At 43.9% G+C, this 24,371-nt stretch overlaps 1 protein-coding gene and 1 long non-coding RNA gene across 10 annotated transcripts in view; one reads left to right on the top strand and one right to left on the bottom strand.

Moving 5' to 3' along the window:
- PARD3B (par-3 family cell polarity regulator beta) overlaps nt 1–24,371 on the bottom strand; it is a 1,131,600-nt gene that overhangs the window by 1,000,452 nt on the left and 106,777 nt on the right. The window lies entirely within an intron of this gene.
- LOC136576617 (uncharacterized) overlaps nt 1–24,371 on the top strand; it is a 154,687-nt gene that overhangs the window by 94,393 nt on the left and 35,923 nt on the right. For 2 of the 5 annotated variants that reach the window (XR_010786392.1, XR_010786393.1), the window contains 2 exons: nt 2,557–2,632; nt 2,913–3,544. The exons of 2 other annotated variants lie outside the window; for them this stretch is intronic. This is a non-coding gene — a long non-coding RNA (uncharacterized lncRNA). Of the gene's footprint in view, nt 1–2,556; nt 2,633–2,912; nt 3,545–13,345; nt 14,468–24,371 lie in introns of those variants that run through there. One more of the 5 variants, XR_010786396.1, reaches the window with a different exon arrangement.

Genomic DNA, 24,371 nt, shown 5'->3' with positions numbered 1-24,371 from the left:
GCATATGCCTACATTCAAAAGAATGCGGTGCGAGTTTCATGGCCGCATGAAAACGGCCTGAAGAAGACATGGCACCAGGATGCAGAATGGATAGAAGGCAAGCTGGCAGAGGCAGTGTGATGTTGGCAATCTTTTGCTGAGAAAATTAGTGTTCTTACATTCCTGCGGATGGTATTACCTTGACATGTACCACCTGGCTGAACATTGCAGACCAATTACTCACATTCATGGCAACGGTAAGCAAGAGAATGTGCCATGTCACACGGAAAAACTATTCAGAAATGGGGCAAGATTTGACAAAGAGTTAAAAGGTGTTGACTTAGCCTCTAGATCTCAATCTGATTAAGCATCTGCGGGGAAAATAAATCCAATCCACAGAAACCCCACCTCACAATTTAGAGCTTAAAAGAGCTGTTGCCAGGGTCTTGGTGCCCATAGCACATGACACCTACAGAGCTGTTGCCAGGGTCTTGGTGCCCATAGCACATAACATTTACAGAGATCTTGTGGGGTCTATGGCTCAATAGGTCAGAGCTATTTTAATGATACAAGGGTACCTACGCAATATTAGCCCAGCGGTTTTAATGCAATGGCTGACTGAATGTATATGAATATATATAGAAAGGCTGAACTCTATTCAAAATCACTGAAATATAATTCTCATTTAGAAGGTCATAGCAGGCAAAAAATGCAATCCAAAATGCAAACTGTTGTGCCGATCTGTTTGCTCAAGTAGACGTGAGATGGTGAACAGGCTTGTTAGAAAATGATTTCTTGCGGCACTAATTAATGAAGCCACTCTTTCCCCAGCTGCTACATTTGAGACGCTGAATGCTAATCCCAGATTCTGCAATTTGAATAAGGCGCAAAAGCATTATAAAGATCGATTTCTCTAGTTAAACTAAATGGTAGGATGCATCTGGAAGTTGCTGCATATTAGCAGTTCGAAAGTACATGTTGAAGAGTCTCATATTTGCCAACATGTTTCTAGAATTTCCATGAATGCCCCTCTTGCCAAGCTGTAAGGAGGATGCTGTGAAGTTAATATTTCCCCCTTACATTCTTCTCTAATGTTGTTTGCACTGTACTGTGTTGATGCTTATGCTATAGTTGAGGGTAACTTGGTGAAGTACTATTCATGCAGCGGGCGCTTTACGTGAGGAGGAGTGAGGGCCCTGGCGCAAGATTGGACAGGTTTCAGCAGAGTGAGCCAGATTTCCACGCGAGTCGGAGGTACTGGGCAGCATTCCTACAGAGACCTGTCAAGTAGGGTGGCAACACCGATCCCTTTCTAAGACATCAGTGGATACAAACTTCAATGCAGTGCCTACTTGCAGTTGAAATTTAACAAGTGCTGGAAGCAAGAAGAAAGTAACGTCTATGCCTTTAGTCATGTTCTCGCTCTAGTGCCCTTCTGTCCTTTCCCTCCTGAGAGATTAAATAAACTGAGTCATGGCCGCCCTTTGCCTACAAAGTGAGTCCTTAGTAATAGCCCAGAATCAGAGCCAGCTTTAGAGCCCATTTAGACACAATGATCATCGCTCAAAAGCCATCTTTTGAGCGATAATCGTTGCGTGTAAATACGCCCATCTTTCAGTTTTCTGCCGAACAATAGACTTCAGTTCAGCATGAAATCTGTCTTTCAGCAGTACAGCTGATAAGACGGACCGCACACTGTGTTCTGCCCGGGGAGTGCTGATAACATTGTCTCAGCTAATAAGAAACGTGGCAGCATCAGTGGGTGTAGAAACTTCCAAAGATTCTTTTATTCTCCCATAACACAGAATACAGGCTACGTTTTGGTCCCCAATTGGACCCGTGTCAAGCTCACAGCACAAAGTAAAAACACAGTTTAAATAGCATAGACTGCACATAAAACACACTCACCAATTTCCGGTTACGCCCAGAAATATATAAATACATACAAACATATATAAAAGCATATAGATATACAATCAGACTTGTCCGCTCCAAGCATCCAGTACTCCATGGCCGGCTCGCGTCACCATCGGTCCAATGCGCAGGCGTGGGATGTCCTAATTCATGCGAGAGGAAGCATCATCCACAGTATTGCGCCTGCGTGAAGTGAACAATCTCACAGGGACGATACGGAGAGCCTAATGGGGGAAGGCCCGCGCATACGTAGTGTGTACAACCGATGCGACCGCTTACATAGACTCAATTGAAGAAACAGCGCATGTGCAGTGTAACAACACTGCTTAAAACTGGCACATAGATTGCCAATACTTAAAAACCTTGATGAGGTAATACATATTTATAGTGAAGAGCAGTATAGCCTTTTTAGGGCATCGGAGAAGGCGAACTTGACACCCTGGGTGTTTAAAAGCAGTACCAGGGTGGTTCCCTTTTTGAGGTGCAGGGCAGCACGGTGAACTATGATGGCATCATTAATAGGTTGCAAGTTTGCATGTTGCACTACAACTATCAGGAGGTCTAGCACTTTGTATCTACTCTGTGAAGAAATATATACCAAGCAGCCACCCCCTCTATATTAGGAGGTTGTGTGAGTGACTGTCTCATCGGTGTCCTCCACAGGTGTAACCGGCTCCCTCATTTGGTAGATTGGCAGCCTGCATGTTGAGGTGTTGCACATATTTGCTCTCCTGTATCCGTAAGTATATGGCCGTTTTCAGTGATTGTTTTTATATTTCCCTTTCTGTGATGCCTTCAATCATGTACAATTACTATCACATACATACATGTTGCAATGGAGGAAAAGGACCTTTTTTCAAAAGTACACGTCAATGTGAGAAGCGTTTAAGAGCTAATGCTGTAAGATATAAACATTTTTTCTGCTTAGGTGGCCAAATATCAATAGCTGAATATTTCCTCCCAAAATTGATTCATGCCCGTGATTTCTGTTGTTGTATTTTGTGATTGTGTAATTTCAGGGTCTTCAACCATAAACGCATTTAGGCTGAAAACAAATATATAAACATCAAAGCAATACCCACTTCACTTGTAAAGGGCCAGCGATGGCAGTCGGCATTACGCAATGCAAGAATAACAGTTCTCAAAACTATTTAAAGATTTATTTCAAGTAAATTAGATTATGGAAATTATCTCATCTTCCCATGAGGTCAATGTGAAGATACAATAGTAATGTCCGCCTGAGAATTACCAAGTAGTAACTATGAATAAAGCATGATTTGTATCCAAGAAGATCATATTCATCTTAATAGATATCCAAGAGATTGCTCCGAACAGTATAATCCATCTCTGTGCATCTGAACTGGAAATGTTCCACCAAAACAATTTCTACAAACATGAAATCAGCGACAGGTGAAAATAACCACCGTCCTCTTCAGATGCACAAATCACATATATTGGATGTGGACGTGGCGTGAAGAGCAGTGCGGGCCTTCAATTAGCCAATTGTTAGGAGGTGCCTGGCCTCACAGGGGAAGAAACCGCTACAGAGAGGCATGCTGCAGAAGATACTGTGCTATAAACCGAATGGCATACATTTAGTTATTCAATGTTATGTCATCATTTTTGTCACAGGAGGACAAGCCAGACAATAAAAAGATTTAAAGTATATTTTTCTGTCATTTCCTCATGAATAACAGTGCAAGCGGCCTTTTAGTTCAGGCATTATTATGTTTTTTCCCTACATTATCAATAAGCGCATACAATAAAATGCAGAAAATGACAAATACGTGTTGTAACTCGCATTTGCGCTGAAAAGATGCAGTCCATTAGAAAATTATAATGTGCATGAGGTATTATCTGACAGTGCTGGAAATAAACACTTTTTTTTTTTCCTCGAAAATGATAAGGATAACTTTACAATTTTGAAAAAGAAAAATGTATTGAACGCTAGTCAGAAAGGACCATCTACAACACAGGAATTTTTCTGGGACTAAAATATTGATGACCCAGCAGTGTTGCTGGCAACAGCTGCACACTGGTCCCAAGCCCGGATAAATGGGGAGGGGTGGGGAAAGCAATGGCAAACTATTCCACTACCACCGCCAAAATACTTTATGGATCAAAACCAAATGAGTCCAAATATGGTGCTGGAAGGCGGCTGTCCCTGGGCTGGAAAACACCGATCCAGCCACCAGGGAAGAACAAGGACGAAACTCATAACTTGGGCATTAATGACACAGGCAGGACAAAGACATTCGGACCCCGTTCTGCTGATGCAGCTCCAAGTGAAAGGTTTTGTTTGCATTTCTCAAAGATTCACAACATTGCCACATGGAACATTCGTAGCATGAAATTGGAAGACTTAAAAAATTAAATCCTAGAATGGTAGAGTTGGAAGGGACCTTTAAGGTCATCGGGTCCAACCTCCTGCTCAGTGTAGGATTCACTAAATCATCACAAACAGATATTTGTCAAGCCTTTGTTTGAAGACTTACATTGAAGGAGAACTCGCCACCAACCATGGTAACCTGTTCCACTCATTGATCACCCTCACTGTCAGAAAGTTTTTCTAATATCTAATTTGTGCCTCCTCCCTTTCAGTTTCATCCCATTGCTTCTAGTCTTTCCTTGTGCAGATGAGAATAGGGCTGATCCCTCTGCACTGTGACAGCCCTTCAGATATTTGTAGACAGCTATTAAGTCTCCTCTCAGCCTTCTTTTTTTTGCAAACTAAATATTCCCAGATTCTTTAACCGTTCCTCATAGGACATGATTTGCAGACTGCTCAATATCTTGGTAACTCTTCTCTGAATCTTTTAAAAATGATGGAATTCCCCCAACTACTATACATCCTACATTCCCTACCCATTTTCCTAAAACTAAAAGAAATAAAGATCAATTATCTCTACAGAAATTTTGTGTGGGGAGGAAAACGACTGCGCATAGCACTCAAAACACTGCACAAACACAAAGACAACGGTGGAATTAATCCACGACTGGATACATTCCCAATCAAATTTTACAAACAATTGGAACTGGAACTGTCCGGCCCAATACAACTACAGAATATTCTACATCTCCCATATACAACAATGTCAGAGACTACCAAGCCCAATCCCCTGGTTTTCGCGGCCTGGAGGGCATGGGACAGACTCCGCCGAGGCGTCCCCGAATGTGTCCCCATATTTAGCTTTTACAAATAACTCACATTTTCAGAACACCGCAATGAGATTTTTTCTGTCTGGTGGAGACAGGGGGTCGACTCTATAGACAAACTGCTACACAAAAAAAGAGAAACGCATCCTGTCATATGAGGAGATGAAACAGAAATATCCTGGAGCTACCAATTCCATTATTCTCCTACATGCAAGCAAGACACTACATCCAACAACTCCACATCTCAGAGAATTTGACTGGATACAGAAGGGCAGTGCATGGATTTCTAGATCGGGGGGCATGAGGGGCATGATCTCCAAAATATATAGCGCTATCCGGAAAATGCGAGAGCAGGAAGACGTGGATGCGGGGGTGGCGAGGTGGACTTTGGACGACCCAGGCCTCACATCAGAGTTAATCATGAAATCTGTGCAATCAGCTCATAAATACCTGCCCTCGGCTAGGTTTCTAGACATGCGACTCCAGATCATCCACAGATCATATCTAACCCCGGTAAAGGGATACCATATGGGAATACACTCCAAGTCAAATTGTTTTAAATGCAAGGCTCCATGTGCCAATCTATACCATAGCCTGTGGGCGTGCCCTGAGATACAAGCTTTCTGGTCACGAATTTATGAATACACCACCACACACTTAACAAATTTCTGTCCACAGGTGCCTATATGGGCGATCTTTGGGTACTTAGACCCAAATATATATCATTGCTCAAGAGGGGTGCGCAAACGTTTACATTGTGGCAGCAGCAGGACTAAAAGCTATCCTACAGATGTGGATAAAACCGACAGCCCCTTCATTTAGAATGTTTTGGACAAGCTAGCATTCCTGTTCCAGATGGGCTGAAACATCGCTGTTTAAAGAAAAGATGGTGCAGTCCTTTTTTGAGAGCTGGGGGAGCTTTGTAGGAATGCTTCCGCAGAGAATAAAGGAGAAACTGAGGGATTGTTTCTACCACACATGTTGGTATCAGGAACAGATGGTATTGGGGGATCCTCCCCTTTAGGGTGCCACAACTGTCGTGCCGCTGCCGTGGGAGACTCCAGGATCCTAGGCCAGTTCTCCATTAGGCTAATCGGGGATCTGTCTCGGGTGCACTGATGCGCTGAGAACAGACCCTGAAAATATAATGTTTAAAGAATAACAAGTGAAAAGAGGGAGATGGAACATAATTTTGAGGTCATAAACAGGTCTAAGTTTGTTCTCATGTGTTTTTACTTATTTTTTGTTGTTCTTTTGGTTATTTTTAATCATTAGTTTTAAAAAAAAAAAAGGTACAAAATGTATAGCGAGAAAATATCTACGCACTAATCCGCTGATAGACGTGTTCCCGATGTACAAATGGATCCAGATTCAGGGAAAATCAAGAATGACTGATTAACTGATGTAATGTGGGATATGTGTCTCGATTGTTCAATAAAAACATACTGGAAACAGTACTGATGCTTGGCAAAGTCAGTGGAAAGAGAAGATCAGGACGACAAACAACAAGATGGCTAGATACGATCGAGGCCACCACGAACATGTCAATCGCCGAACTGAAAGAAGCTGTAAGAAGACAGGAATGCGCGGAGAACATTGATCCATAGTAACCGAAGGTCAGATGCAACTGAACAAATGATCATTATCATCTTTAGGATAGGTTATCAATATCAAATGGGTCAGGGTCCGCTGCTCAGGACCACCATTAATCAGTTCTTTGAAGAGACAGTGACACTCACATAAGCACAGGCACCTTATGTTCAATAATCACATGGTCGGAGGACAGTTCAGTCCTATTCAAGTGAATAGGATTAGATGTTGCAGCAGAGAAAGCAGCTCTCTGCTTTTGGTTTGCACTGAAGCGTCTAGTGCAGTGATGGGCAACCTTTTGAGCTCGGTGTGTCAAAATTCGCCAAAAAACCGAGCATAACTCAGGTGGTGTGTCACTTCGAGAAAAAAAATCCATAAATTCGCGATATTTCTAGTTTAAACAACGAATATGTATAATTGTAATGTATAACTGTATTTAATAAACCCAAACCACCCATAGCACAGGCCCTCGCCTCTCGTTGCCTCCCCCTCACTTATGTCAATAATGATGAGCCCCCAGCGGCGACAGCGCCCGCCACAGCGGCCCCCAGCAGCGACAGCGCCCCCCACAGCGGCCCCCAGCAGCGACAGCGCCCCCCACAGCGGCCCCCAGCAGCGACAGCGCCCCCCAGCATTACTTGGCCCACACATAGCGGCCCCCAGCATTACCTGCCCCCCACACACAGCGGCCCCCAGCATTACCTGCCCCCCACACACAGCGGCCCCCAGCATTACCTGCCCCCCACACACAGCGGCCCCCAGCATTACCTGCCCCACACACACAGCGGCCCCCAGCATTACCTGCCCCCCACACACAGCGGCCCCCAGCATTACCTGCCCCCCCCACACAGCGGCCCCCAGCATTACCTGCCCCCCCCACACAGCGGCCCCCAGCATTACATGCCCCCCCCACACAGCGGCCCCCAGCATTAGATGCCCCCCACACACAGCGGCCCCCAGCATTACATGCCCCCCCCACACAGCGGCCCCCAGCATTACATGCCCCCCCCACACAGCGGCCCCCAGCATTACATGTCCCCCCCACACAGCGGCCCCCAGCATTACATGCCCCCCCCACACAGCAGCCCCCAGCATTACATGCCCCCCCCCCACACAGCAGCCCCCAGCATTACATGCCCCCCCCACACAGCGGCCCCCAGCATTACATGCCCCCCCCACACAGCGGCCCCCAGCATTACATGCCCCCCCCCCACACAGCGGCCCCCAGCATTACATGCCCCCCCCACACAGCGGCCCCCAGCATTACATGCCCCCCCCCCCACACAGCGGCCCCCAGCATTACATGCCCCCCACAGAACCCATGTACTTACCTCATGGATGCTTGGATGCTCCGCTCCTCCTGTGCCCGGCGCCCTCCAGCAGCGATGATCTCCGGTGCACACTGTGACGTCAGTGTGTTGCAGGACGCCTTCTCTCCGGATGCTCCCGCGGAACCAACAAGTAAGAGACGTCGGGGGACGGGGGGAGGAAGATCCTGGTGCACATGACATCACATTGTGCGCCGGGATCAGCGCTGATTAGTAGTGCTGGTTAATGAATACCGGCAGGGGAGCCGCAGCCCCTACTGGTATTCATTAACGGGGGAGCGGCCGTGTGTCAGCGACTATGGCTACGCGTGCCAGTGCTGACACGCGTGTCATAGGTTCGCCATCACGGGTCTATAGAGTGCCACAGCTACTTCAAATCGCTGATCAATTGGGGTCCTGAGCAAAGAATCCCACACAGATCTGCTATTGATGACGTATCTTAAGAATAGGTCATCAATATCTTAGGGTTTCCACCTCTGGGCTTTACAGCAAATACTGTCCATAGCATGCTATGGAAAAGAGAGATTTCCTGCACACGAGCGGAAACCAATTGTGATTTCTGCTCACGGAGAAAAAAAAATAAAAATCGCAGCATGCTCTTGAAGTCAATTGAAGTCGTCCAACCTGCAGCCCCTTCTGCAATTGACATTGCAGAAAGGTTGAGAATATTGCATCATCGCTAGGCTATGGCTTGGGAGAAGCAGGAGTTTAAAATAAAAATCTGTACTGCGCATGTCCGATGGTAAACTGTGCGAACCCTCCGCGGTTCAGATGAAGACAAAGATAGACAAGTACGCATGGACGCCACTGCTGCCAGGGTCGGGTTCCTCTGCGGGCTCCCGCATGGCGGACTTAGTCTCACAAAACCCTTTTAAATCAACACAGACTCTGATCTGATTGATGGAAGTCCAACTAATGAGCCATACGCTCATTCCAAGAAAAAAAGAAAAGGTTTTTTTTGTTGTTTTTTTTACAGCAAGTGAATGGAAATTTAGTTCCTACACAATGTTAGGCTGCCTGTCCATGGGTGTTGCGGTATCCCGCGGCGGATCTCCACCACAGGAGCCGGCAGACGGATCTCCGCTGTGAACCGACCTGACAGATCGGCTGACGACGGAGAATCACGGCAAATTGGCAGCATTGCCGGCCGCGAGCGGAGAATCGCTATGATTCTCCGCTCGTGGACAGGGGGCCGGCGCTTTCCATAGCAACGCTACGAAAAACTTCAGACAGCGTGATTCGCCTGCGATTTACCGCCGGAGGAATCACGCCCGTGGACAGGAGGTCTTACTCCTGACCAAGGAGGGCCCCTTAGGACCTGTTCACATCATGTTTGGATATCCTTTCCAAATGTCTAACTGTTTAATTTAAATGGATCTGTTTACGGATCATCGATAGGTTTTCTCATTTAGGCTTATGCCATGGTCCAAAATACCTGTTTTATATTCACAAGTTCCCAAAAGATCAGCTTTTTTAACAGCAGAGAGAGAGATTTTGATGGATCTATTTCTCTTATATAATGGTGAGTCCATGGCACCAAAATCTGCAGGATATGCATGCTGTTTGGCTTTTTTTTTTTTTAAATGAGAAAAAGGAGTCTCAACAGAAAGCAACAACGTGCTGTGAACCTAACCTTATTCCCATTGGAGCCACTTTGTTCTAGGCGTTGGCGCAGGTTATCACAACATGATAACAATACAGTGCTGGAAAAACCCTATACATGGAACACAGTTGGGGGAATTCAAAAATGTTTTATTGCAGTTTCTAGTTTGTGCAAAAATCTGTGTCCTTTGGCGGTCTACACCTCTGTCAGCGTTCAGGCTACCAGATATGAACACGCGGCATGCAGCCAGGATGCAATGACATTGCATACTGGCTGTGGCCTTTCTATATCTATGTACTAACTTGGCGCATTACAACATGCTGCATTTTTTCTTGTGCATATATTTTGCAAAAAAACTGTGAGTGTCAACATGGCTGCCAATGGCAGGTTGGTATATTCTGCATGCAGAATTTGCTGTACCGACACACTCATGTGAGCCCGGCCAAAGACTGTATGTTTTAGGTTTATAATCGAATACAATTAGAGGTAGTAGAAAAGTGGAGTGTGAAACAAATAGTATGCATGTTTTTCATAGGATACCAGTATTACAATATAGTGGGCACAATATGTGTATCTCAATCTTATTCTGTACTGTCAAAATTCAGCCTACTATTTGATTACAGAATGCCTATTAGGTCTCTACTATTCTTGCAATCACCTGGCACAGCCTAATGTCCAGAATTTAATTTTAGAATAAAGTTTCAGACATTGTGTTGATGTTTTCTAGCTTTCATTCTCTGTAAGCAATGTAAAAACTATTGTCTAGTACGACATTTTTTTCTGTTGAAATTTGTTCTTCCTTGCTAGAGATAAGCGAGCGTACTCGCTAAGGCAAACTACTCGAGCGAGTAGTGCCTTATGCAAGTACCTGCACACTCGTCTCTAAAGATTTGGGTGCCGGGGGGGGGGGGGGGGAGAGGGGGGGCGTGGAGATCTCTCTCTCTCTCACTCTCTCCTGCCCGCTCCCCCCTGCTCACTCCCGCAACTCACCGCTCTTCCACACCGGCACCCGAATCTTTTGAGACAAGCGGGCAGGTACTCGCATAAGACACTACTCGTTCGAGTAGTTTGCCTTAGCAAGGACGCTCACTCATCTCTATTCCTTTCCAGAAATATTGCTTTTTAAGGCTTAGAATGGTGATAACAGAGAACCTGTCTTGGTTCCATACAACAGGGAAAAAACACAGGCTTGGGTACCATATTTACCATTCAAAATAGGACTTTCAGATCATCAAAAAGTCACGTTAATAAATCATAGGGATTATGTGGGCAGTGCAAAGATAGAATGCATCAAAGGCTAATAATACAATGTTTAATGTTAAATGCTAAGGAAACTGCCGAAGCGGGTCTCATTCCTCAGCTACAAACTCCTTAAATAATTTTCAAAGGAAGTAAATCTAAGGACACAAATATACCATCGCCCATTGCCTAATCATTGCAGACATTCTCCATGAATCATATTGTTTTTACGTGAAATCTCAATGTTTTACAACTTCAACATTTGCATTCGATTCAATTTATATGAGAAGTGTTTTTTTCAAAAATGAGTTAAGTTACAAGGAATTATTTTTGAGAAAAGCTTAAAAGATGAAAATATAATATTTTAACAGTTTAATAAAACCTATATTGAACAATATTGTACTGGGACTATCTGAGATGTATTTTAGGTGGCAGTTTTGTAAACAGACACAAAAGGGATTCGTACGGTATCATAAGGAGCAAAATCTTTAAAAATGGCCTTGACTCATTTTGGAAAAATGCCCCTCATATATATTTAGGATATTTCAGATTAAGTGATTAATAAATTACCCCAACCATTGGTGGTTTCGCCACGATAAAGTGCTGTAGAACATGTTGATGCTATTTCAAGATTATTAAAGCGGTAAAGATATGGACAAAGATATGCCTTCCAATATGGCAAAAGGCAAAAAGAAACTTCAGCAATCATCCATTGCAATATTCTTTGTAAAGAGTCCGTTCTTCTGACGGTTTCGCCAACCATGGCTGAGCAATTCAAATATTTTCTCTCTCAAGTATTTTCAGTCTGTCCTAGATTTAACCAATAAATAATTCAGGTTTTAAATATTCTATAAAAGTGATTGTGACCTCTGGTGAAATTCAGATGCCTGATTTTATTTCTACTTTGCTGCGAGTCATCATATTCAGTTAATAATACTATCCTTCATGCATTATTTCCAACAGCCCATATTTGAGATTCCATGAAGTTAATTTTCAATAACTTTTTCAGGCTGGCCATTAGCAAGGCTGTATTATTTAACACACACTTTTCTAGATCAAGCAAGCTTTTATTTAACTTTATAAATAGCAACTTCTCCTATTGACGGTTTAGTTGGAACATGAGCATTTATTTCATCATTCTTATAAAGCCGCTTCCATCAAGAAATCTAAAACGGAATACATTTTATTCTGGAAAAAAATGCAGAATCATAAATATATGCACAACAATTTAAATGAATGTTTCATTCTATAGTACTAAATTTTAAATTGGGACCACCAAAGGTGAACACGGTAAGAGCAGGGATGGTAGAGGAAGTCTTCTACATAATATTGACAACCACAGGCCACTCAATTATGGGTGAACCCATGAAATAGATAAAACATAAACTTTTAATAGCCAAACACAAAAAACAATAAAACCAAAAATAGTTTAATGTACAAAAATGTCAAAGAAAATCCTGAAAATTCCCAAGTATAACATATTGTACTCCCCAGTAGTTCATTTAGAAGAGACATCTAAATACATTGGTCCCTTCACCATTTTATCTACGTCACTAATAATTTTTGTTGACCTGTTATTACGCCCATCTCTGTGTATATTTACACCAATTTGGTTCATTTTCTTCTTACCTTCACCTCTCCCTCTTTTTCCTCTTTTGTTTGGAACAATTAGGGGCTCTATGGCAGGTTGGAGACAGGGGATTGTCCTTCTCAGGATAAAGTTCAGTTTGTTCCTGGTTAAACTGGGGAATATTAGAGCTTTTCTAGGCTGTATCCCTTTGTACAGTGCGTTAAAGGGGTTTCCATGGAAAAAACTATTGATGACCTATCCTCAGGATAGGTCATCAAAAGTTTATCGTCTGGAGTCCATCCCTGTGGGACCGGTCAGCTGAGCAGGCACATGCCGCCAGCACCACAAATACAAAGAGGTCAGAGCGAAAGCGAGCTGTACCTGCAGTTACAAGTGCCGGCCACTACACACAGTTCGGCGCAGAGACTTACACTGCTTCACCTTCGACCTGATTAGTCGGGGTCCCAAGCGATGGACCCCAGTTGATCAACTATTGATGACTAGAGATGAGCGAGCACCCAAATGCTCGGGTCCGCGTTATTCGAGTCGAGCTTTTCGTAAAATTTGAGAGCTCTACTCGAGTAACGAACGCCATTGACTACAATGAGAGACTCGAGCATTTTTGTATGTGGGACGCCGGGTCATGAGCTTTTTTTTCTCTCTTTTTTTTTTTCTCTCTCTCTCTCTCTCTCTCTCCCCCTCTCCCCCTCTCCCCCTCTCCTAATACTCGAACGAGCATCAAGCTCGGCAGAGTATGTTCGCTCAACTGTATTGATGACCTATCCTGAGGATAGATCATCAATAGTATTTCTCCCTGGAAAATCCCTTTAATTTTGTATTTGTTTTTAGCTTTAAAACATGAATGTTATCTTTTACCCTTTTCATTTCTGAACAGTAATTGTGCTGTTTGTGATAGACTTGTGAAGTTTTCTGTTTTTTTATCTGGTTTTCTAAAACCACATGCAGTGAACTACGTTGTTCTGTACTCCTCCAAATATAACAGAAACAAATGGGATCCTTGTAAAGCAGACACCAAAGAGGTGTCGTTTCACAATAGAAGTGAATGGCCCCATGTGTATTCATTCGGAGATTCCATCACAGCACTGTTTTCAGCAGCCGTCACAGAACCCCGGAGCGTAGTCTCACAGCGTGTACAACACCGCCGCGGGAACACTGCCTTACCTGCACAGAAGGAGGCTGAGAGCATAGCTGTGCAGAAGAAAAACCAAGAACTGGAAAATAGGTCTTCCATCATCAATATTATTGGCAGAAAGCAAGGAAGTCAGGACAAATGGCAGCACAACCAGACTTTGAATGCAATTGGTAAAACGTATTTCACAGCTTTGGTTAATATAGATGTACTGTAACAATACATCATATCATCAAATGAGAGATCCAAATATATGCAAACTGTAGAACAATTACCTTATACTAAACATTAGAATATGAAGCTCATTCAACTGGTACAGCATGCGTACATAAATAGAGGATTGGCAGATCTTCACGATGGATACAGAAAAAGCAGATGAACAAGAATTATCATTAATGACATACACTAGATAAATCGGAAAATCCAGGGGAAGTGTGAAGTAAATATGAGCTTAAATGAATACATCAAATCCTAAAATATGTCAACCAGATACAAATCTGTCCACCCTTGACTTTTCTTGAAAAGTATTAGGTTATTCAAACTGTTATGATACCAATTCCATATAACCCCATGCCATCCGTAAAACAAAATGTATACATTAAACTCATGGGTCTTTTTTTTACAACATGGGAGCCAACAGCTGATTGGGTGTTATTCGGTGGCATTTGTGACAGAGGCATCTGCCACAGCTACATGGTAAAAAAAAATTACATCTTATGCTATACATTCTGAGTTATGTTGGGTTTAGAGATAAGTTAAGGAAGGACACATCTAAAATATTAGGCTTTATCCTCTGAAAAATGGGTGTGTGTGAACATGCAAAATAAATGCTAATGCACTATAAAACAGCATTAGTAAACTAATACATTAAATGTTCTGGTTGATTCTGCACTTTTCTATGTCAAGGGATCCTCTCGGCAAGACAAAGTACTTTGACTCTCTCATAAATAAACATAGTACTCCATACTCATCGTTGTATTACCTTCTCGAAGATCTGTGACATGCCAGCCAACCTGCAATATGACATCTATCGTACACAACATCTCACATCATCCTTTACCGGCATATTACACCACTACTCAAAGTACTTTGTTCTCCAATTACAGTATATCACATATCTTCACAAGGCATCACTTTGCACTCAATGTCTTACATAACATTTCCCATTGTACTACTAAACACTGCCCAAGCCACTCATCATGCAGCGGCTGCCACCCAGTCGGTGGACAACGCATTCTACTGCTCAGTCCCCTTTAGCTCACACACGCTCTGAAGGCTCTCACACTCCCCTTGTGGTGCAGGTGTAATCACTTATATAGCCAATATGGCCACCGTGACATCACCCAGGGGCCACATTCACAGCCCCGCACAGAGGCAGTCTTACTGAGTTCCAAGACCTTTCTGTAGCTGCAGTCCTTTTTACTCCACAGCCACAAAATCCCAGCAAATGATCATGTAACCTCTGTCTCTAAAGGTCATTGAATATACAGAGGAGTACTCATGTATAGGCAGGCACATCAAAAAGGGTTTAGCCACTTACATTTCCCCCTCACACAAACCGCATGCATTTCAAATGTATTGGACATAATACAAAAAGTTAAATCATGTTTGAAAAATAAAGTATACACCACTGATGTAACTATAGGGGATGCAGATGCACCTGGGCCCAGGAGCCTTAGGGGGCCCATAAGGCCTCTCTTCTCCATATAGGGAGCCCAGTACTATGAATAAAGCATTATAGTTGGGGGCCTTGTTACAGGTTTTGCATTGAGGCCCAGGAGCTTCACGTTAAACTTCTGCGTTGCGGGGTTAAGAGAAGTTGGGGGGCCCCCAAGATAAACTTTTGCACCCGTGCCCATGAGCCTTTAGCTACGTCCCTGGTATACACTAAGTTAGGTTGAATTACTGTATCGATGGCAAAAGATGTATTAGAAATATCTAGCATGTTCTGAAAAAAAAGTAATTTTACATTCCACTTACATATTATTTAAGAAGTTAACATTTTAGAACATTCAAAGCAAATTAAAAATATCAAGCTGCTACATTAGAATTCATTTGAAAGCAACACCACCTGTTATTTACATGCCTAAATAGCCATGGACATGAAAGTAGAGCTGACAGCCTCCTACACAGTGTAGGTACTCTCCGAACAGAAAGAACACTTCTCATTAAAATGAACATAAGTGTAAACAGACAGACAGTACATAAAGGTAGGGGACCATCTCCTGCTGCAGACATATGCATTTCAAATTTGTGAATACAAGAAAGTCTTTAAAAAAAGCTAAAAGTTTTTTGCCTTAGCAGGAGCACTTTACCTACGTAGATAGGCACGATTCTTGCACATACGGGGACATATTTACTAATCTTGTCTAATAGACTGTGTAACATTTAGACCAGGCAGTCTAAAGACTTGTCAAATATGGATCATGTGCAATAGATTTTAGTGCATCTTTAGACACTTTTGTATAAAAACTTTACAACCCCTTATCCTGGATTCTCACATGACGGATTCCCGGCCGAAATCTTGCGGTTTGGCCGCAGCGAAAAACCACGAGATTTCCACCAGAAGCGCTGCTTCAAAACCCACGGCACATAGCCGCGGGTTTTGAAGCGGCCTGGCCGCTCGCTCTTCCGCTGCGGCCGGCGCTTCCATAGAGGAGAACGCGGCCACAGCGAAAGAAAAAAAAAAAATGAACATGCTTGTCCACATGGCTGGCTAATCCCAGGATGAGCGGCCGGAGGCAGATTTGCAGCGGCGAAATTCCGGACGGAATTTCCGCGCCAATCCGCCCAGTGTGAACCCAGCCTAATAGTATTTTTACTTTGCGTAAAAAATGTTGACACAATTGTGTTGGACAGTGTCACATTTAAGCTAAGCCACTCTCTTTCCCAATAAGGTAACCCCTTGTAGATCAGAGTACAGGGAGAGTAATACACAAATGTGGTGGAAGGCATGATAACCATTTCTTGGGCCAATACTGAGCTAGAATTATGGCACATAGTTTAGTAAATATCTCCCTCTCTTGAGCTGTTTCAAAGGCCATATACATCAAGTCACAAGCCAGCCTACTATACAAAATGCACTCGGATAGTGGGAGTCTCTAACAATATCAGGCTACCTACACATGGGCGAGCATGATATAGGGCTGAGGAACTAGGCCCAATATCGTGCTTGCCAACGTGCATTTTTACGGCGATGCGTTTTTCAGGCAAACAACTCCCATCACTTCTGTGAAGTTGCGATCCTCCGTGTCGAAGGATTGGCAAGTGTTTCCCATTGTTTTCAATGGGAAACCTCACATTGTACTCGTGTACACATCACACAGCGTGCTGTTTTATACTTTCTCATTGAAACCAATGGCTGCTGCATTCTGAGGAAAGTAAAAAGGTAGGAAATTTTTTTATTTTTTTGTATGTGACTTCCTTCAAAAGAATGGCTTTCATATTCGTGTGAGACTTGTACATCTCGCGTAATATTCTCAGGACGCTTGAAAGCCGCCTGACAAATACCATGTTTCCCTGAAAATAGGTCCTACCCTGATAGTAAGACCTATCAGGTTTTCGGGGAAGGCTTGAAATATAAGGCCTCCCCCAAAAATAGGACCCATATCGGGTGCCCCACTAAAAATAAAAACTTACATGGTCCGTGGCAGCTGTGTCCCCGGCGGCGGCAATGTCCCTGGCGGTGTCAGTGGCGGCGGCGATGTCCCTGGTGGTGTCAGCGGCGGCGGCGATGTCCCTCGCGGTGTCAGCAATGTCCCTCGCGGTGTCAGCGGCAGCTGCGATGTCCCTGGTGGTGTTCTCCTCCGTCTCACAGCTCCCTTCTGCTGGCGACCGGGCTTTCAATATCTCGCCTCCAGCAAAGCGAGCGCTGTGATTGGCTAATCGAGCCAATCACAGACGGCGCCCGATGAGCCAATGATAGCCATTCAGTGAATTACATCATGTTATATCTAATACAATGAAATTTACAATATGTTGAGCAAATCATTTAAGAGGTTGTCCAGTTGTAAACTCTTGATGCCTTATATTCAGAATGGGCCATCAATACTATATCAGCGAAGGTCCGCTGGCCGGGATCCCCGCTGATCAGCTATTCGCTAAATCAGTGCAATTATGCAATGAGCAGATTTCTTTAAGAAGCATGCAGCTCCGTTTTCACTACAGTGGCCAGGGTTTGTATTACAGGTAAAGTTCCCATTCACTTCCATGGTCAACAAAGGGGTTCCTGTGCGGTAGACCACCGCTGTTCTACCATTGTTTGGCTATCCTGTGGATAAGCCATCAATAGTTTACAACTGGACAACCCCTTTCAAACTTTCCCCATCAGTACCCACTAATATAATGGTGGTTTTTTTTTACTTCAGACTGTTGATCTGGAAATTCATAGGCATAGCTTCACTCTATGATGTATGAAGGCTTTGTAACACTGGACTGAAGTTGACCGTACATTGTCAAGTTGTGAACCATTTAAGAAACACGTCTAAGAGCTCATTTGCACCTTTCAATCACAATTCTGTTTCTATGTTCCATTTTTGAAGCAGAAAAATGGGGAAAAAAAGAAACAATGGAAAAAAAGGGAAATTAACATTTCCAATTTTTCCCCATTAATTTTAAGGGGTTTTCAATAGAAAAAAAAACAGAAAGCAAACCGAAATCTTTCATTTTGTTTCTGTTCTGTTTGTTTCTGTAAAACAATGAAAACCTAACATCACAGTTTGCAGCACTATTTGTTCTGCTAAAGAAAACAAAAACAGAAACCTAACGGAACAAATTAAAATGAAAGCTTTCGTTTTATTGTTATGTATGGATGTATACATAGGCTTGAGAAAGGTGAATGCTGCACCGAAACGCGTTGCCTTCCTGTAAATTTGTTTTTAGACAAATAAAACCGAAGAAACCAACTTGCTTCCTGCTAATTCCATCGGCGACTAAGAGGACCCAGAGGAGTCAGCACTTAGAGGAGGGGGCTTCTTGTTTTATACACCCCCCTCCTTTTGAGTAAGTGCCTTTCTATTCTATTTCATTTTCTTTTTCCGTCCCTTACAGGACAGAGATTGTATACACTCCGCTTGACTTGTTTGCTATCTTCGCGAGCGCATAGCTTTTTTACTGAAACCCTGCTGTTCGTTTTATTGTTGGTTCTTTTTAAATAAAAAAACAAAAACAAAAAACTTGAAATTAATGAGGAAAAATAAAAATGTTGATTTCCATTTCTTTGCTCCAAAAATGGTACAAAGAGATAGAATTATGACTGAAAGTCGTAACGCAGGTTGTTAAACTAAAAACCAGACTGACAGCGTTGCAGGGGCACACTGTGCAGGCAGACATAGTTACAGCTCAGCGCCCAGCAAAGTGAAGACAGTGACCGGCCAGCAAGAACAGAGTCCAGTGCAGAAGGGAGCCCGGCGGCTACACTGACAGCGGGGCACCGTACCGGAGCTGATGGAGCGCCTGAAGTAAGCCCGACGGCTACACTGACAATGGGGCACCGCAGCGGAGCTGATGGAGCGCCTGAAGTAAGCCCGACGGCTACACTGACAATGGGGCACCGCAGCGGAGCTGATGGAGCACTTGAAGGGAGCCAGGCGGCTACACTGTCAGCGGGGCACTGCAGCGGAGCACCTGTGTTCAGGCTACTGATGCTACTACGGCACGGAAAGTAGCAGGAGCTGCCAGGGGAACACTTACAGGAGGGCGACACAACCAGACACATTGTAGGCACTTCACTGCTGGGGGCTTCATCTGCCCTTTTCCTGCATTAGCCAATGTACTGCTCTGACACCTGCCCCTTCTCTGACACTGAATGAGGACAACCCATGTCTCCACCCCTAGCTTTCGGTGGAGACAAGATACACCAGTACCGATGCTTAGGCAGAGTTCACAGGGCATTGTAAAGCATGTAAGTATTGTAAAGCTTTTTCGCTCACACTCACGGATACAAATTGTGTATTCTGCAAGTGAAGAAAAAAAAAATAATCACAGCATGGGTTTATTTTGACGCGGATTCCACGTGGTTGGCCTCCATTTAGGCCAATGAAGGCCGTCCGACCCGTAGCCCATACACAATTAACAATACATATGGGCCACGGGTACCGCCATCATAGAAAATACAGTCTTAAGAAAAAACAAAACAAAACTGTACTACGCACGACCGACGCAGAACCACAGCTATCATACACAATACAGAAAATTCAGGTAAGCAGAGTGACCACACTGCTTCACAGCCGGAATCTGCTGCAGGCCTCCCATATGCGGAAACCAGTCCGCCCGTGTGAGGCCAGTCCAAGTCAGACTTAGGGTGACTACCCACTACAGTTTTTTTTCACTGCGAAATTTGCAGCGTTTTTTTTCTCCAGGGGTCCATGGGACTTGTAATGTTAAAATTGCATTGCACAAAATCGCAATATCGCGGTAAATTGCGATTTTGCCCTGATGCATTTTTAACATTAGAAAGCCCCATAGACATCTGGAAAAAAAACGGTGCAAATTCCCAAACGCTAGTGGGTAGTCACCCTTAGATGTAGAGAATTTGGAGGCAAATTGAACACCTTGACTACTTCAGTACCACAGGCGTGCATGGATCGTAGTGTATATGCTTGACTACCACTCCATTAAAATGGGGGGGATTTGGACACCCGTTTTCGTGACTGATCGGGGCCAAAGCAGTTAAACATCCATTGACCATACATTTATCACCTATTCTGTGGACAGTGAATAAGTGTTGGTGATGGACCAGCCCATGTGGTTTTGAACCAGACTGTCAAGTCTTTTGCTCGCCACACGCATAAATGAATCGGTCACCAGTTCATAGATTGTCCTTTCTATGGACCCCCCACAAAACCTGTCATTTGGGCGATACTCTGACCCAATTATCTAGCGATCGCAGTTTGGACCTTGGAGTACAGACCCTTAAGCCTTCTCATTTTTCAAGCAAATCAACTTTAGGACCTCCTGACTATTCACTTGCTGCCACATATGTCCCCCTCCCTTTGAAAGGCACCATGGCTTCAAGATAATGTTATTCACGTCAACCATCAGTGGTTTCAATGTTACGGCTGATTATGTGTATTCTTTTATAGTATAAGAGTGTCTCAAGCACTATGTAATGTTTGATGGACAAATGAGAAGTTGGTGCCGATGATGAAAAGTGGACCACATTCATTCCAAGCCCTGGCTAGATCTCATACAGTCAACAAGCAATTACAGCTATAAGAGCAACAGAATGACACAGTTTAGCCAGTGCTATTAATTATAAATTATATAAAGCAACAAGCTGCATAAATACTAAAAAAAAATACTAAATAATTTACCAACTGGCTATAAGTAATACGTTGTTAAAGACACAGACTCTACTAATTCTAATGCAATAATGTAACAAACTCAACGCACTAATACATTAACAAAAACTCTTAGGCTGCCTGTCCACGGGCGTATTTTCATTGCGTTCCCCGCGGCGATAATCTGGCCGCGGGGAACGCACTGAAAGCATTGCTATGGAAAGCCCTTTTCCCCCCTGTCCATGAGCGGAGAAGCGGAGCGATTCTCCGCTCGCGGACGGCAAATCGCAGCATGCTGCGAATTGCCGCGATAGGCTCACCACAGAGATTTGTCTGCAGGCTTCTGTGGACAGGCACAGCCTTATTCTCTTTCCAAGGAAGGGAACTGAATCTTTGTGGCATTATTTACCATTTACAAGGAAGTTCCATATCTTGTATTCTGTGGTGATCTACTCTAGGAGAACAAAAAGTAAGGCCTCCTGCACACGGGCGGATTTGCATTGCGCAATCCAGAGCAGGACTCTGCCTCCGGATTCTGCAGCAAATCTAGCCCAAAGCATGCTATGAGAAAACGTGATTTCCTGCCTATGAGCAGTAATCGATTGTGATTTTCCGCTCGCGGGGGAGAGATGGTAGCATGCTGCGATTTTGTTTGGGCTACGCACGGCTGGCTTCCATTGAAGTCAATGGAAGCTGTCCGTCCCGCAGCCATTCTGCAAATCATCATGACAGAACGATCGCAGGAGTCGCGTCATCGCCATAGCACGGCGTCCTCTGTACTGCGCATGTGTGTCGGAGGTTGGCCAGCACATCATCAGCAGAGGAGAAGAGGGCGGAGAGGTAAGCTGGGGTCACCGGATCGAACTCCGCTGCGGGAATTTGTGTGCAGGCGGCCTTAAACATACATACATCAGAAACATGGCACTGATTTGGACACAAAATAATCTCCTTCAGCATGTACATTTGCAGGATTTCTTGTGTTAAAGGGGAATTCTCATATCGGGAAAAATATTTCAATGTGTTCAAACTCACAAAACACTGCATTCACTCATAAGATATTTCCAAAATGCTCCGTTCTCCGGATATTGTAGCTATTGATTCCTCTGCCCTCTGGTTGTTTACTGCTCATTGCCAGGAAAACCGACCACTCCCTGAAGGGGACCTGAACCATAGCAGCTATGATCGCTATGATAAAGCGTTGCAGGACTTATGTACTGCAATGCCTTATCACTTGTAATAGCAAGCCGGGACTCCTGTATCTGGCGTCCGATGACATCATAGAGGGAGCAACCTCCCTCTGTGAACCCTTTATGTCACGATCTACATAGATTACGGCATGAAGGGGGATAACAGTGGGAGTCGCTGTCCTCATGCACCCCTGCTGTTGCAGGGAGAGGCTGGCAATCGGTAACAGCCGGCTTCCAATGCCAAATGGCGCGGGTTCACTTCTGAACCCGTGCCAATGCGCAGGTTCACTTCTGAACCCGCCCCAATGCGCAGGATATATGGCTACGTCCTGTTGTGTTAAGTATCCCGCTGCCAAGACGCAACCTTACATCCTGTGGCATTAGGGGGTTAAACTTACAGATTGTATATTTCATATCAATGACCCTGGTCTACACCTGGGGATAAATCAAGACACCTGGACAAGTATAATATGGTTTTAATAGAATAGATTTTCCTACAGCTAAAGCCTGGAGTAGGAATCTGTCAGTATAAACAGTTAACCAACTTATGACATTTTTGCTGATCTGTTCAGTCTATAGAATGTTTGATCACTGTCAAAAGTGCTTACCTGAACATAATGTTGTTTGGGTAATGATGGCTTTCCAATCTTCCTAACGCATAATGCTTGTTTCATCTGCTAAAAATAAGTGACTTGGTCTTCTCAGATAATAAACCGAAGACAAGCAAATATTTGTTGCATACCTTTTGTGTTACAAAGTTGTACTTTAGTTCTGCTGATTATTACAAAGTACTGTAAACTTCTGGCATTTATTCAAAACAAAAACTTACTAAAACTCAATATATTATGTCCTCTTGTTCAATCATTATTAGGCCTAGTGCCCACGGCTGTGACAGGCTCCGCAAGCGGGATTCCGCAGCAGAGTCCATCATGGCGCCCCCCCCAGAGACCCCATACTCTCCTCCGGATCCGCTGCCCCATGTCCCGCATCCCATGCCAATGCGCATGCGCAGTACAGCGCATGACGCGCCGGCAGCGTCATGTGACACGCCCACAGCGTCACATCACGTGCCGGCCGCGTCATATGACGCAGGCGTCGGTGGGCGGAAGATAGCGTAAAGGACGGCTTCCATTGACTGCAATGGAAGCCATCCGCATGTACGCATGTAATAGCTGTGGGGCAACGCCGTGGATTTCCACCGCTTTATAAGCGGCCCTTGGGAATTAGGCCTTAAAGAGAGCCTGTCACCGTCTTCTTGCACCCCTCTCAGAGCAGCAGGAGATGGTGACAGGCACACTGATTACAGTCATGCGTCTGCTGTGGGGATCTGTGCAGTCATTTTCGAGAAACTTACCTTTTGTCGGTAGCAGGAAACGCACAGAGGACTACTCCTGGATATTCATGAGCTACCCTGCCCTCCAGCCACTGATTTGACACACCCATTACTGAGCATAGATAGAGAGCTGCCAATCATTGGCTGGAGGGCAGGGTGGGTGTGGCTTGCCACAGCTCATGAATAGTCAGGACTACTTCTGTGTTTGCCTGCTACTAATTAAATGTAAGTTTTTCCAAACCTACAGTACAGATCTACACAGCAGACATATCACTGTAATCAGTGTGACAGACACTACCTTATGGTGCTCTCAGTGGGGGCTGCAAAAACATGGTGACAAAGTCTCTTTAATATGCAGATCTAAGAGCATATTACTTAAATATCAACAAAACATATCACGCCTTTCTACACTGAGGTACATATGTTGAGAATTTGAAATCTAGGGGCAAAACACTTTCAACCAACAGTGCTGGAACAATAAATTACTATTGTAAAAACATAAAATGCTATTTTTCTCACACATATTCTTTGCCACATATTAAATGATTTGCAACTATAACGTAATCTTTTTTCCCTAACGAAGGTTATGAGCCTCTGTCATACACGTAGCCATGTTAAAAAAATAATAACTTGTATAATTTTAGCTAATAGCTACTGTTGCATCTGTTTCTATGGCAACAGAGGAAAGGGTCGCTACTTTCTGAAATAGAGGCTTTGATAATTAACTGTTTGATGACAGCCTGACAACATTTAATGATTAATTAAGATAACTTGGAAAATTGCTACCAAGATAAGCAAAGAACAAGGAACATTTACCAAGTGAAGCGGTTTCCTGTGCTTGCTGCACACCTTGCTGTACTCCTACTTTTATGCTTCGGTTGAACATAAGCCCAGTAGTGACACGTTCCAGCTAATTGGCGATGTCCTGCAAGCTTGTTCTTCATTATTCTAGATACAGAGCCTCACACTGTACAAATCACAGTAGTACTGCACTCGATGAACTCCAACTCTTTGATACACTTTGAACTAGATTGTAAATCAT

The sequence above is a fragment of the Eleutherodactylus coqui genome, chromosome 8, assembly GCF_035609145.1.
Source record: "Eleutherodactylus coqui strain aEleCoq1 chromosome 8, aEleCoq1.hap1, whole genome shotgun sequence".
Classification (NCBI taxonomy): domain Eukaryota; kingdom Metazoa; phylum Chordata; class Amphibia; order Anura; family Eleutherodactylidae; genus Eleutherodactylus; species Eleutherodactylus coqui.
This window is presented reverse-complemented; position numbering and strand designations above follow the sequence as displayed.